Here is a 14381-nt window from a genome sequence, read left to right on the forward strand (position 1 = left end):
CAAACAACAAGAGCCCACTCCAAAGCAGCAGCAGTTTCACTTACCCCTACCTGGCTCTCCGAGCTGGGGCTCGTTTTGCCCACTGGACCATGCCGCTTGGGAGAAGTGCCGGTTGCCCTTCCTCCCATACTTGGTGACAGCCGCTGGGGAGGGTCGCCGCCTGTGCCCCCTCCCGGATGCTCGTGCTGGGGAGAGCCAGATAATGGGGGTGTAAGCTGTGGAGGGCAGAGGTCAGCGACTCTCTGCCCAGTTGCCAGTGCTTCTGCTGGTGCAGGGAACGGTGCTGGGCAGAGAACAGCGTCACTCTGCCCTGGGGCCAGCTCTTCCGCTGGTGGTTCCCTGGTAGCAGGTGGGGACCCTTCGCTGTGGGGCGGGCAGAGGCCAGCAGCACTCTGCCCTGTTGCCAGCGTTTCAGCCAGAGCGAGGATTGCTGGTGCAGGACAGAGGTCAGCGACTCTCTCTCCGGGTGCCAGCACTTCTGGTTGGTCCTCGTTAGCCGGCGGGAACACTGTGCTGGGGGATGAGCAGAGGCCAGCAGTACTCTGCCACGTGGCCGGCTCTTCAGCCGGTCTGGCATTTTGTGGTGCTGGGCAGAGGATCGCGTCGCACTGTCCTGGTGGGTCCCTGCTAGCAGGCAGGGACCTTTCACTGTGGGGCGAGCAGAGGCCAGCGGCACTCTGCCCCGGTGCCGGCGCTTCAGCCGGAGTAGGAGGGGCGCATGGTGCTGGGCAGAGAACAGCGTCCCTCTGCCCTGTTGCCGGCGTTTCAGCCAGAGAGAGGATTGCTGGTGCAGGACAGAGGTCAGCGACTCTCTCTCCTGGTGCCAGCACTTCTGGTTGGTCCTCGTTAGCCGGCGGAAACACTGTGCTGGGGGGTGAGCAGAGGCCAGCAGCACTCTGCCCCGTGGCCGGCTCTTCTGCCGGTCTGGCATTTTGCGGTGCTGGGCAGAGGATCGCGTCGCACTGCCCTGGTGGGTCCCTGCTAGCAGGCAGGGACATTTCACTGTGGGGCGGGCAGAGGCCAGCGGCACTCTGCCCCGCTGCCGGCGCTTCAGCCGGAGTAGGAGGGGCGCATGGTGCTGGGCAGAGAACAGCGTCTCTATGTCCTGTTGTCGGCGCTTCTGCCGCCTCTAGTGGAAACCCATAGACCGCTGCCTCAAATTCCGGCGACTGCATGCGGTCCATAATCGCCCGGAAGACTTCCTCCCAAAAGTGATTGCCCACTTTCACCTCTTCGGGCTCTGGCTGCAATACCAGGGGTAGAGTGGCTGAACCTTCAAGTCCGGAGGCTTGCCAATTACAGTGAGCGGCCTCCGGAGCTCGCTCTGTAACATCTGTCGGCTCACACTGCAGGGCGTAGCTCCCCTCGAACAGCGCCAAGTATTCTGCCTCGAGGCACCATTCTCTGTCTACTAGTCTCTCAAGGTCTTGGCTGAGTTCACTTGTTGCAGTGGGCGGCAGGGCTCTCCGGCGCTTGTCACTAATGTCCCACCATCGGTCCATGTTGCCATTGCCAAAGACACCCCTTTCCTCGAATGCTTCCCACAACAGGCCAGGCCCGCCAACATCCATCCCTTCCGGAGAATGGGGCTTTCTGGATTTTCGCTGCGGGCCTCGGGCTTCCCAGTATATGGCTCGGTACTCCTCTTCGAGCCCAATCTCCTGTCGGACCAGCCTCTCTAGCTCTGCAACCTCAACTGGAGACGCAGGTCCCCCGAACAAGTAGAGCCTCCCATTCACCTGGTCCCTGATTCGTTGTTCTAGGGTGGGCAGCTGTGTACCTTGGTGGGCGCTCCACTTTTCTAGGGCCGCTCTCCATCTCACGAGCTGGGCTCGGGTCCGTCTCTCAAACTCCCATACTGGAGTCTTCGATTCGAGGGTCTCGACTCCCCTCCAAGTCACCCCGCATCCCGGTGACTGTTCAATCCACTCCATCTGTGGATCCGTTTGGCTCTTCCTCGCCAGGGTATAACTTTGTTCTGCGGCTAGTTGCTTTGGTCCGCTCTGGTCTGGAAGGAGTAGATCCCACCGCTTGCCACCAATGTGACGGATCGTCCTGTGCCCCAGACTGGACACATCCGCCTGTCAGCTCCTTCCCTCTCCCAGTAAGCGGACACGCTGTGGCTGTCCGAAGAAAGCAGTCACAGACCAGCACTTCCCTCAATCATGAGACAGAACTTCATGCTTTGAGGTTAAAAACAGAACTCTCTTTATTACAAACACACAGAACTTATATACAATCTCCATTCACTGTGCACCAAACCCAACCCCCAATCCTATCAGCCACATCCCATCACAAATCCCATCAGCCACATCCCCTCACAAATCCCATCAGTATACAGGGGATGTATCAGGTGAGGGGATTAAGGGATACAATGGGTTCCCCCACATGTGTTATCCCCCCTGTAGTGCGGGTGCCGTCTGGGCAGATAGGGCTGTGCTGGCTGATTAAGAGCCCCAGCCGGATTATAGGATCGTCTCTTTGAAGGCTGGAGCTGCAGCCACATTCAAACCGGGTACACATAAATATAATAATAATAATAACAGTGACGATCAGACAGGGTTCGTCACACAGTGCTGCAGAGTATGTTAATGTATTCTGTTACAGTATTATATAATTGTGGCATATTTGTCATATATATATTCATTGTCGCTTCCCAATGGTATTTCTTTGATTTACTGTAAAAGTTATGCCATAGTTAGTGTGACGGAAGCCTCCATCACTGGGGCCACTGGAGAAGCCTGACTGGCAGCCTCCTCCCTATTGACTATGGGCCCTGGGTTTGTAGAGACTTCTGTGGCTACCCCCAGCAGTATCATCCATCACTGGCTGAGGGGATTATCTCCAGCAGACAGCCAGGATCTGCCACCAGGGAGTGACCACCATTCTTTGATGTTTAATGTTGTATAAATCAGTCTCCCCCCCCACCTATTGTATTGTTAATCCTGTTACTGCCCCTGTTGTCTCTGAGAGGCAGATTAAGAGGGCGGTTTGTTTCCCAATATCTTGTTTTATGTAAATGTGTGTTTTGCTGGATACATCCAGTCCTGTGTGTGAGAAATAAATCAGTCTTCGTTTGGTTTTACCCTACACTGAGTCTCGGCGAGTGACTGGGGAACCGGGGAAAGAGTGTTGTCCCAGGCTAAGGGAGCACAAGACAGCGGAGGTAGTCGGTCGGACTAGCCAGCTCCGTAACAGTTAGTTCCATTTATATGTGATGGCTCAGAGTAATAGTATTGTTCGACAACTAAATAATGGATAATAAATTACACTGACATACTATATACAGTGCTGCAGAGTATGTTAATGTATTCTGTTACAGTATTATATAATTGTGGCATATTTGTTACATTGTGCATTCTATTTGATAATGTCATATATATATTCATTGTCGCTTCCCAATGGTATTTCTTTGATTTACTGTAAAAGTTATGCCATAGTTAGTAAAGGCAGATAGATGCCCAGACTATTCTTTAATTCTCTGATCAGGCCCCAGTTACCCCTGCATTCCTGTGAAAATATTTTGTCGTTCCATGTCAGTAATGTCACAGAGCTGGCTAGTACGACCGACTACCTCCGCTGACTTGTGCTCCCTTAGCCTTACACACATGGCTAGATATAGCCAGCAAAGCGAACATTTACATAAACAGTCAGGTATTGGATTACAACGGCTACAGAACCGCCCCCTTAATCTGGGTAATTTGGACTCCCAGGGGCAATAGGGTCATTAAAGTGATTAACAATACAATGGGGTCCCCACCTCCACTATATATTACTGGCCAACATTTCCAGGGAAAAGAATGGTTTGGCCGGTGTCAGACAATTCTTGCGTGGAAAGAGTTAAAATGCTAGCAAGTTAAATGTCCATGGGTTGTCTAGTGTTTTTTTTAAAACGTATGATTCGATGGGTAAATTGAATTGGCCGGGTTCAACAATGTCCCAGATAACACGGGGGGCAGGGACCACACGTCACATTTCCAATTTGAAAAATGCACACCTCTCAAATGTGGCCTTTTAACCCCCCAGACGAGGACAACAGTCCCACTCGCCAGGGGAGGGAGGCAGGGTCCATAATCTGTGGGTAGCACTCCATCACACTGTTGAGGTGTAAATATACTAAGTATGCACTGAGTTCAGCCTTTGGAAATTGAGAAACAATTTCTTTTTAGTGCCTGGATTAACTAGCAAATCCGGCAACACTGAAATCTGGTACAGAAAAAGATGGAAAATCTTTTAGTTATCCCACCACTGACACCACATTTGTCACGGTCAGGACTACTTGCCAAGCTGTGACGGTGTGGGCATGAACAGAGCCGGCCTTAGGTGTTCCGGCGCCCTGTGCAAACTACCCCCCTCTGCTGCTTCAAACTACCCCCCCTGCCCCTTCAAACTACCCCCCCTGTCCCTTCAAACTACCCCCCTCTGCCCCTTCAAACTAGCCCCAACTCTGCCCCTTCAAACTACTCCCCCTGTGCCTTCAAACTACCTCCCTCTGCCCCTTCAAACTACCCTCCCTCTGCCCCTTCAAAAACTACCCCCCCTCTGCCCCTTCAAAAACTACCCCCCCTCTGCCCCTTCAAACTACCCCCCTGCCCATTCAAACTACCCCCCCTTGCCCCTTCAAACTAACCCCCCTGCCCCTTCCTTCAAACTACCCCCACCCTCCCTACTTCTCCTTATCCTAACTTACCTTGAGGAGTCCTGCCGGCATTTCATGTTGAGCGGCGGAATAGTCCGGCGCTCAACATGAGATGCCGGCACTGCGATGGAGTCACGGAGAGTAAGGGGCGTCAATCGGTTGCTGAGAACTTCACGAGCAACCGCTCGGCGCCCCTGCCCGGGACATAAATGAAAGCATTGTTGTTTTTTTTTGTTGTTGTTTTTTTTTAACTTTATTTAACATCCTCCATGTTAAATAAAGAAAAAAAAACTTAATTTAACATGGAGGATGTTACATAAAGTTAAAAAACCAACAACAAAAAAAAACAAACAATGTTTTCATTTAGGTGCAGAGGGGGCGGCAGCGGACCCCACGGCGGCATCGGAGGAGGACCCCGCAGTGGCGGAGGAGGACTCCGCGGCGCCCCCTGGAGTGTGGCGCTCTGTGCAGTCGCACAAGTCGCACACCCCAAAGGCCGGCCCTGGGCATGAAGTGGTAAATAGCACCAGGCCTCTGTATTTACTATCTTCACCACTTAACAAGGCATCAGTTATACCAAATGAACCCCCAAATCCTGCCTTTATCCCCTCAGGTAGTCTGCCACCACTCACGATTTTGATACCGGATTTGTGAGAAATCCGAACTAGAACATTTATCTCTCTCTATATACCGTATTGGCTCGAATATAGGCCGCACTTTTTTCCCCCACTTTAAGTCTTTAAAGTGGGGGTGCAGCCTATATTCGGGGTCTAGCGCCCGACGCCCGGGACATGTAGTCCCGGGCGCCGGGCAGGCGGCGGGGTTAGGATACAGATCCCCTGCAGCGGTGCAGGGGACCCGTATTCTACTCCCCGATACGCTCAGACAGCCTCCCCTGCCAGCACTTCCCACGGGGGGGGGGGGGTGCCGGCACGGGAGGTTGTCTAAGAGCATCGTGCGGACCGTCCGCACGATGCGTTTTACCTTTGCCCCCCCCGCGTTTTACCTTTGCCCCCCCCCGCGGACTTACGTAGATGTCCCCCGCCGGCCCTGCAAGACAGCCGGGAGTCTGCTCCGGTAAGTCAGGGGGGGGCGGAGGAGGACAGTGGTAGCATATCTCGGGGAGGGAGGACAGTGGTAGCATATCTCGGGGGGAGGAGGACAGTGGCAGCATATCTCGGTGAGGGGACAGAGTGGCAGCATGTTTTTCGGTGCTTTTTTAAAGAAAAAAACTTTTTCTTTAAAAAAGCACCAAACTTTTAGGGTGCGGCCTATATACGGGGGCGGCCTGTATCCGAGCCAATACGGTATATCAACCCACCACGTATTTGCCCGAATATAGGCCTCACTCCCCCCCCCACTTTAAGTCTTAAAAGTGGGGGTGCGGCCTATATTCGGGGTCTAGCGCCCGACGCCCGGGACATGTGTCCCGTTATGATACAGATCCCCCGCAGCGGTGCAGGGGACCTGCATCCTACTCTCTGATACGCTCAGACAGCCTCCCCTGCCGGAGATTGTTTATGCTCGCGTCGCCGCAGCATACAACGAACATACGGTGAACATCTGCGTGATGTACTTTAACAATCTTCCTTTCCAGTACTTCCCGCGGCGGAGGGGGTAGAGTGGCAGCAAATCTCGGGAAGGGGGGGATAGAGTGGCAGCATATCTCGGGGGTGGCAGAATTTTTTTTCTTTAAAAAAGCACCTAATTTTTAGGGTGCGACCTATATTCGGGTGCGGCCTATATTCACGCCAATACGGTATATATCCTCTAGAACTTAATAACAATACGGTAGCGTGTTATCCTCTCTTAGGGTTTGTGGCTATCTATAGTAGAACCAGAGCCGGCCTTAGGTGTTCTGGCGCCCTGTGCGGACTACTCCTCTGACGCCCCCCCATCCCCCAAAAAGAAAGGAAAAAAAATCTTGTCACGAAACTCCCCTTTCTCACTATCTATCCCCTCTCCCCCTTTATCACTATCTACCACCTCTGCCCCTTTTCATTATCAACCACTTCTGCCCCTTCTCACTATCTACCACCTCTGCCCCATCTCACTGCCTTCCCCTCCCCCCCATCTCACTACTTCTCATTATCCTTACTTACCTTGTTGAGTCCTGCGGTGGGAGCGGGAGGCGTCCATCTGCCGCGGTGCATGTTCACAGCTGAGCGCTGGAATATGACATCATATTTTGGTGCTCAGCATGAAACGCCGGCACCGGACGGAGTCACGGAGAGTGAGGGGCACCGAGCGGTTGCTGAAAACTTCACGAGCGACGCTCGGCGCCCCTGCCCAGGACTTAAATTAAAACATCGAGGGGTTTTTTTGGAGGATGTTAAATAAAGTTAAAAAAACCAAACATACTAAAAAAACAATGGTTTAATTTAAGTCCCGGCCACACAGGTCGCACACCCCTAAGGCCGGCCCTGACTAGAGCCCAAAGACAGACTTGGATTATGAATATTTTAATAACAAAAAGACAAAGATTACACAGTGCCACAATTACAAAAAAACAAGACGTACAAAAGAAAACCAAAATGGCAAACAGTTCTTAAAACGATGGGACTTAAACACAGGACCCTCACTCACGAGTTTCTTCAATAAGCTGGCCTGTGGGAACTCCTTAAGTCCAGACGGTTTTTTTATGATGTTGTTCCGATCAGAGTATATCGTGAAGTTCTGCATTGAGGTCGCTGCTTTGCCCCTAAATCAGATTCTGTTTCAAGAAAACATCCCTCTGACCACATGGCCAATTATATGACACCTTTTCCAAGAATTGGTTCCCATCTTTGATAAATTATGGTGGGGTAAAGGTGATGGAAAACCCCTCCACTTAAGATAGGAATGGAATTCCTACGACTAAGGATCCTTATCAGTTAGGCCATGAATCACCACAGGGGTCCTGGGAAGATGACACCTCTTGCCAGATCAGATAAGGAGGGCATGTACAAAGAAACTGATTTAGATCAACATTGCTAACACAAATGAATTAACCACCTCTGCTGGATTATCCTTCCATGTATCCACTACATTATATGAGTTAATCATGACAGCTACACTTCCGTATACTACAGTGCTGGCGAGGTTCCTGATAGGCTGTATTTCCTGTTAATCCAAGTCTTGTATGTCCGGTGACTATGGGCAGAGGGATGCAACGTCTGGCGGGTGTACCTAACCTGTTTATAAGCCCGTGTGTTTCCCAAATAAAGAGTCCCCGTTTTGCCTCACTACGAGTCTCGTCTTGCTATTTAGTTAAGGCTCGGTGCTGCCCTTATCAGGGCCTCCGAGCCCCGCAATGGCCGTACCACATTAAACCGGTGTTTTCGGGGGTGATCCTGAAGGAGCGGCGGCGATCCCCGGTAGCTCGGGGCAGGGGCGTACCTAGAGTATTTGGCACCCGGGGCAGATCCTGTAAGTGGCACCCCCCCAAAAATGTAAAGACATCTACAAAATTATGTTGGCAAGAATATTCATTGCACCAATTTGTAAACTGTATGTAAACTGTAAACAACAAGAAATCTGAAAAAATAAATTAATAACTTATAAGTAAAATAAATACGTTTAAATAACATTTACTGAACATATAATAGTGCTTTCTTTAATAACCCTCCAAAAAAAACGGCGTCCACATTGCCCACATAGAACCTGACCAGCACCCAAATTACACACACATAGGACGTGCCATCTTTGCCCCCAAACAGCCCAGCATGAGTCAGCATTGTTCCCAAACAGCCCAGTGTACGCCATCTTTGTCCCATAAACACACTACCTGTGCCATCTTTGTCCCATAAACACCCTGCCTGTGCCATTTTTCTCCCATAAACACCCTGCTTATACCATCTTTGCCTTTTTGACAAATCAACTATACACCTATGATTAACACAAACACTTTTACAGTCACTCACTAATTCACACAATAATTTATTCTTTCACACAAATTATTTACACATATTCATTGATGCATTCTCACAAATTCATTAATTCTCTCACTCATTCACACAATTCATCCACACATTAATCCATTCATTTTCACTCTCATTCTGACTCTTTATTTCAATATTCTTGCTACCCTCCTTTCTCCCTATCTACCCATTCTCACCCCCTTCTGCCCTATCTTGCCCTTCTTACTCCCTTCTCCCTATCTACCCCGTCTCACTCCCTTCTCCCAATCTACCCCCCCTAACTATCTACCCTCTCCCCCCTTTGAAGTTCACTTACCTTTCAGGAGTCCTGGGGTGGGGGTGCAAGGCCTCTGTCTCCCAGCTCTGCCACTGTATGGAACAGCATGGTAAGTGTGGATTGGTAAATGTGTGAGAATGATGTACTTTAGAGCATAATTATATAATGAAAAAGACATTGGAAATGGTACAGCATAACACCCATCACTCTCACACATTTACCAATCCACACTTACCATTCCAGATGCCACACATACCAATCCACAGATTCCACACATACCAATCCACAGATTCCACACATACCAATCCACATTTGCCAATCCACACTTGCCAATCCACAGATTCCACACATACCAATCCACACTTACCAATCCACAGATTCCACACATACCAATCCACATTTACCAATCCACAGATTCCACACATACCAATCCACAGATTTCACACTTACCAATCCACACATACCAATCCACAGATTCCACACATACCAATCCACATTTACGAATCCACAGATTCCACACATACCAATCCACACATACAAATCCACATTTACCAATCCACAGATTTCACACTTACCAATCCACACATACCAATCCACAGATTCAACACATACCAATCCACACATACCCATCCACACATACCCATCCAAACCTACCCATCCACTCTCACTGTCACTCTAACTGAATGATTTCCTACCTTTCCTCTTTTCTTCTTACAACAGTCAGCTCCTTTTCTTTCTCTTCGCTCCTCTTCTTCTGTCTTCTTCCGGGTTCAGAGGGCACGGACGGCGGTGGGCGCGGCTTCAGTGTTGTGCGCCGGGATCTGACAACAAACCCCGGCGCACAGCAGCAGTTGCCACGCAGATCGCGAGGGAGCGGTATCGGAGGTCTTTAACAGACCTCCGGCTCCCTTGAGTGATTTTAAGCCGGTTCCTCTGGCTTAAAATCACTCAAGGGAGCCGGAGGTCTGTTAAAGACCTCCGATACCGCTCCCTTGCGAGCCTTCTTCTCCAGCGGCGGACATTGCTGTCCGTCTCTGGAGGGGTGCCGGCAAGTTGGCACCCCCCTGATGAGCGGCACCCGGTGCGAACTGCCCCCCCGCCCCCCGCTAGGTACGCTACTTGCTCAGGGTCCTGAGTATATCCTGTCCAAAAGGTTAGGCGATCGGTCGAAGGGACCCCGAGCGGCAGCAGTTCAAAGTTTCCCCGTGACGGACCGTGAGATACCCCACGGGTGGTGGGGGCACGGACCAGGGGTGGTTCCGGGAAGAGGCCTCCTATAGATTACCGGCTGCTGGGGCTGCCAGGAGAGCAGAGATCAGCCGGCGTCGTAACCGAGGTTGGTAACTTGTTTCTGGCTCTTCATCAAGGTATCAGCTACATCTTTAGAGAGACCTTGTGATGGATCGTCCTGTGCCCCAGACTGGACACATCCGCCAGCCAGCTCCTTCCCTCTCCCAGTCAGTGGACACGCTGTGGCTGTCCGAAGAAAGCAGTCACAGACCAGCACTTCCCTCAATCATGAGACAGGACTTCATGCTTTGAGGTTAAAACAGAACTCTCCTTTTATTACACACAGAATTTATATACAATCTCAATTCAATGAGCACCGAACCCAATCCCATCATCCGTATCCCATCACAAATCCCATCAGCCACATCCCATCACAAATCCCATCAGTTTCCAGGGGATGTGTCGGGTGAGGAGATTAAGAGATACAATGGGTTTCCCCCACCTGTGTTATCCCCCCCTGTAGTGCGGGTGCCGCCTGGGCAGACAGGGCTGTGCTGGTTTATTAAGAGCCCCAGCCGGATTACAGGATTGTCTCTTTGAAGGTTGGAGCTGCAGCTACATTCAAACAGGTTACAAATAAATATAATAATAATAACAGTGAAGAGGAGACATGGTTCTTCACAGACCTGCCTGAATTAAAGTCTCCCTTTCAGGAGCCAAACTGAAAGACTGAAACAGGCGGGATTTGGGTGGAGGACAGCCCCCTGCTGGAGCAGGTCTGGTTTGATCTCCAACCTTAGAGGGCTCTCTATGGACAGACGAATCAACTCCTGGTACCAAATCCTTTTGGGCCAGTCGGGAGCTATCAGAATCACCCGACATCTGTCCCAGGCGATGAGAGGAAGAGGGGGAAAGATATAACCCAGATCGAAGGCCCAAACCTGAGAAAAGGCATCCAGAGCTAAGGGATGGCCTGCTGCTGACAGAGAATAAAACAGAGGGAGTTTCTTGTTGGCTGTAGTAGCCATGAGGTCGATCTCTGAAACTCCCCAGATCTTCGTGATCTGATGAAACGTCGCATAGCTCAGGCTCCACTCTCCTTGAAGAACAGAAGTTCTGCTTAGGAAATCTGCAGTGACGTTCTCCTTTCCATGGATGAAGACGGCCGAAAGGTGAGAAAGATGAAATTTGGCCCACTTCCCGATCTTCTGACGAAGACTTCCTAACTGAAGACTTCTCGTGCCACCTTGTTTGTTCAGGAAAGCCACTACCGTGCGATTGTCCGACAGAATTCTTACCGCTTTCCATCGTAGCCTGGACTGCCATGAGAGGAGAGCTTTCCAAACTACCCGAAGTTCCAGCATATTGATTTGAAGATGGCGCTCGTGGTTGGATCAAAAACCTTGACGGAATTCTTTGTCCATCGTAGCTCCCCAACCGGATAAACTGGCGTCCGTGGAAAAGACTGTCCAAGAGGGCTCGGTCCAGACCAGACCTGAACCCAGCCTTTTCGCCTAAAGACACCATCTGAGGGAAGAACGGACGCTGAATTTCTCGGTGCTGAAGCGAGACCGAAAGGAAGGAACCACGAAGATGTGGGAGTAAACACCTCTTCCTCTTTGGGCAGCAGGCACTGGGATAAGTACTTGTTTCTTGACAAAATCCTGCACCAGATCCAAAAGCGCCTTTCTCCTGGAAGGATCCGCGGGAGGTGTAGACATCATAAAACGCTCTGGGGGAGTGCTGACAAGCTCCAGACCGTACCCTCTGGAAATGATCCCCAGGGTCCAAAGGTAGAAAAAAAACAAGAGCCCAAAGGTGGAAAAAAAATTCTCAGCCTGCCCCCTACCGCACAACTCCTGGCGTCAAGGTCTCTTAGCGGCTCCATCTTCATGTTTAGATGGGAAGGGTCTGCCCCTACCACGAAACCGAGCCTGGGGTCGGAATCTTGACCTCTGGAGGACCTGAACGAACAATTTGGACGAAAACGAGGTAAGGGTTTACGTTTAGGCAAGAAGTACTTATCCCCAGTAGCCTTTTCCAATAAAGTTTCCAGCTCTTTCCCAAACAGATCTTTGCCAGAAAAGGGAATCCCGCACAAATGTTGCTTGGAAGCGGAGTCTGCTGACCAGGCTTTGAGCCATAGAGCCCTTCTAGACACAACCGACAATGCAGAGGCCCTAGCAGCCATGCGTACGGATTCCATAGCTGAGTCACATAAAAAAATCAGCAGCGCTCTTCCCATCTGAGATGCCACGGAGGATATCCTCTTCTCCTGCACCGCTTAGGATATCATCTTCAATTTGTTGAAGCCATAAGCGCATAGCCCTAGCTACTGAGGCTGCTGCAATGCCTGGCTTAAAGATAGCTGCTGAGGCTTCAAAAGATCTCTTAGCTGCCCCTTCTGCCTTCCTATCCATGGGATCCGAAAAATGAGAGGAATCTTCTAAAGGTATAGCAGATCTTCCGATGGCTCTGGCCACTGGAGCATCAACTTTGGGAGTTGAACAGAGCTCAGAGAAATCGTCTGGAAAAGGAAAGAGTCTGGACACCCTTTTACAGGTAGTTAGCCTTCTTTCCGGAGCCTTCCACTGGTCAGTGATTATGGATTTTAAGGTTTCATAAATAGGAAAAACCTTAGGTTTCTTAAAGGAGCCCTGGTTTGTCTTTTGGCTGCTCTTCTTCCAGATCCGGAGCAGCCCTTACGGCAATAACCAGCTTGTTTACGTCTTCTGCTGGAAAGAAGAAGGATTCTTCCGATAGTTCCCCATCCTCTAGGGATTCGGGATCTTCCATATGCCATTTCTTTTCAGAATCTGAAGTGTAAGGTTCCTGACCAGAGGGCCGGAACCCAGGCCGAGGGTCGGGGCCCACAGATCTAGGCTGAGGTAAAGAATCCATAACAGAGGTTTTAATCTGCTGAAAAGTGGACTGAAGCTCAGCTTTCATCCATTCCTTGAATTCTGAAATGGACTCCTCTCTGGCTTTGAGGCAGGATGAGCAAAATTTCCTAGAGGCGTCAGACATTGTAGCCTTGCAGTTTTTACAGGCAAAATGTTTCGTCTTGGATGCAGCCTTCCTAGGAGCTGGTGACTCTTCAGGGAAGTCTGGCTTATCTAGCGACATCCTAATAATAAAGGATAGGAGACGGTTAAAACAAAAAGAAAAAACAAACGCAGACAAATTCCCATAGACTCATAACCTACTTGGGTTAAGAGGCAGAAAACACCAGAACAGAAAATCTCAGGAAGCCAGGACTCTTCATCAGAAGAAAACTGCAAACTAAAAGCAGTACAAGCTAATAAAAAACCTTACCAAACCGAGGGAAAAAGGTCCAGAAAACCACCAAAAAGCCTTCTCGGACCTGAGAGCTGCTTACAGATCTGCCCCCTTCTTGACCTCAGATGCCTCCTGGCAGACTGAGATGAAACCGGAAGCACGCCACCGCAAAGATCAGACGCTTCCTGGCTGATATCGTCGGCAGACTGAAGCAGAGTCCCGATGTTCTGCTTACAGCTAGCCCGCCCAAGGGCTGCTAAAGGTAAGTAGGCTAGAGTCCTTCCGAGGACCCTGCGTGAAGGAGCCTTTCCCTGCTCCGGTAAACAGGTTCCTACCGAGGACCGGACCGGAGAGGGTTAAAACGGGCGAAAAACCCTTGCCCACTACCCAAAGCGGCACTGCAGCGCTGGACAGGAGAGCTCTGCCACGAGCTCTGAAAACAACAAACGGGGGATGTACCTACCCGGTAGGGCAGGAAACAACTGTGGGTAAATGGGAGGTTCTGGGGGTTTAAATCTTCCCTGCCCTATTCGGATAGGCGGACCTATCTCATATGCTACCGGGAGTAACAAGGGAAATATATCCTCACTGTCGTGGACTATGCCACCGTTTACCCCCTAGATTTGCTTACAGAGCACTGGCAGGGACCGAAGGGCCGACCATAGTAGAGTACGTGTTGGCCTTCTGGGATAGATTGAAGGACCACACGGACATGGTCCGGGAAAACCTTCAAGTGGCGCAAGGTTGGCAGAAACGGTGGTACGACCGGACCGCCCCGGAGCCGCGCCTTTGAAGTAGGGCAGAAGGTCCTAGCGCTTAAACCATCCCGGATAAGCTGCAGGCGGTGTGGCAGGGACCGTATCGGGTGGTGAAGCAACTGTGCAACACCACCTACATGGTAGCTAAATGTGCAGACGGAAGGATCCAGCGAACCTTCCGTGTGAACATGTTGAAAGCCTACCAGGAGCGTCCGGAGGAAGTAGCAGTTATTTGCGCCCCGGCGATAGATGACCCTGAGGGATTACCCTGCTAGAATTGCCCCAGGTAGCGTCAGGGA

The sequence above is a fragment of the Spea bombifrons genome, chromosome 11 (genome assembly GCF_027358695.1).
Source record: "Spea bombifrons isolate aSpeBom1 chromosome 11, aSpeBom1.2.pri, whole genome shotgun sequence".
NCBI classification, from domain to species: Eukaryota; Metazoa; Chordata; class Amphibia; order Anura; family Pelobatidae; genus Spea; species Spea bombifrons.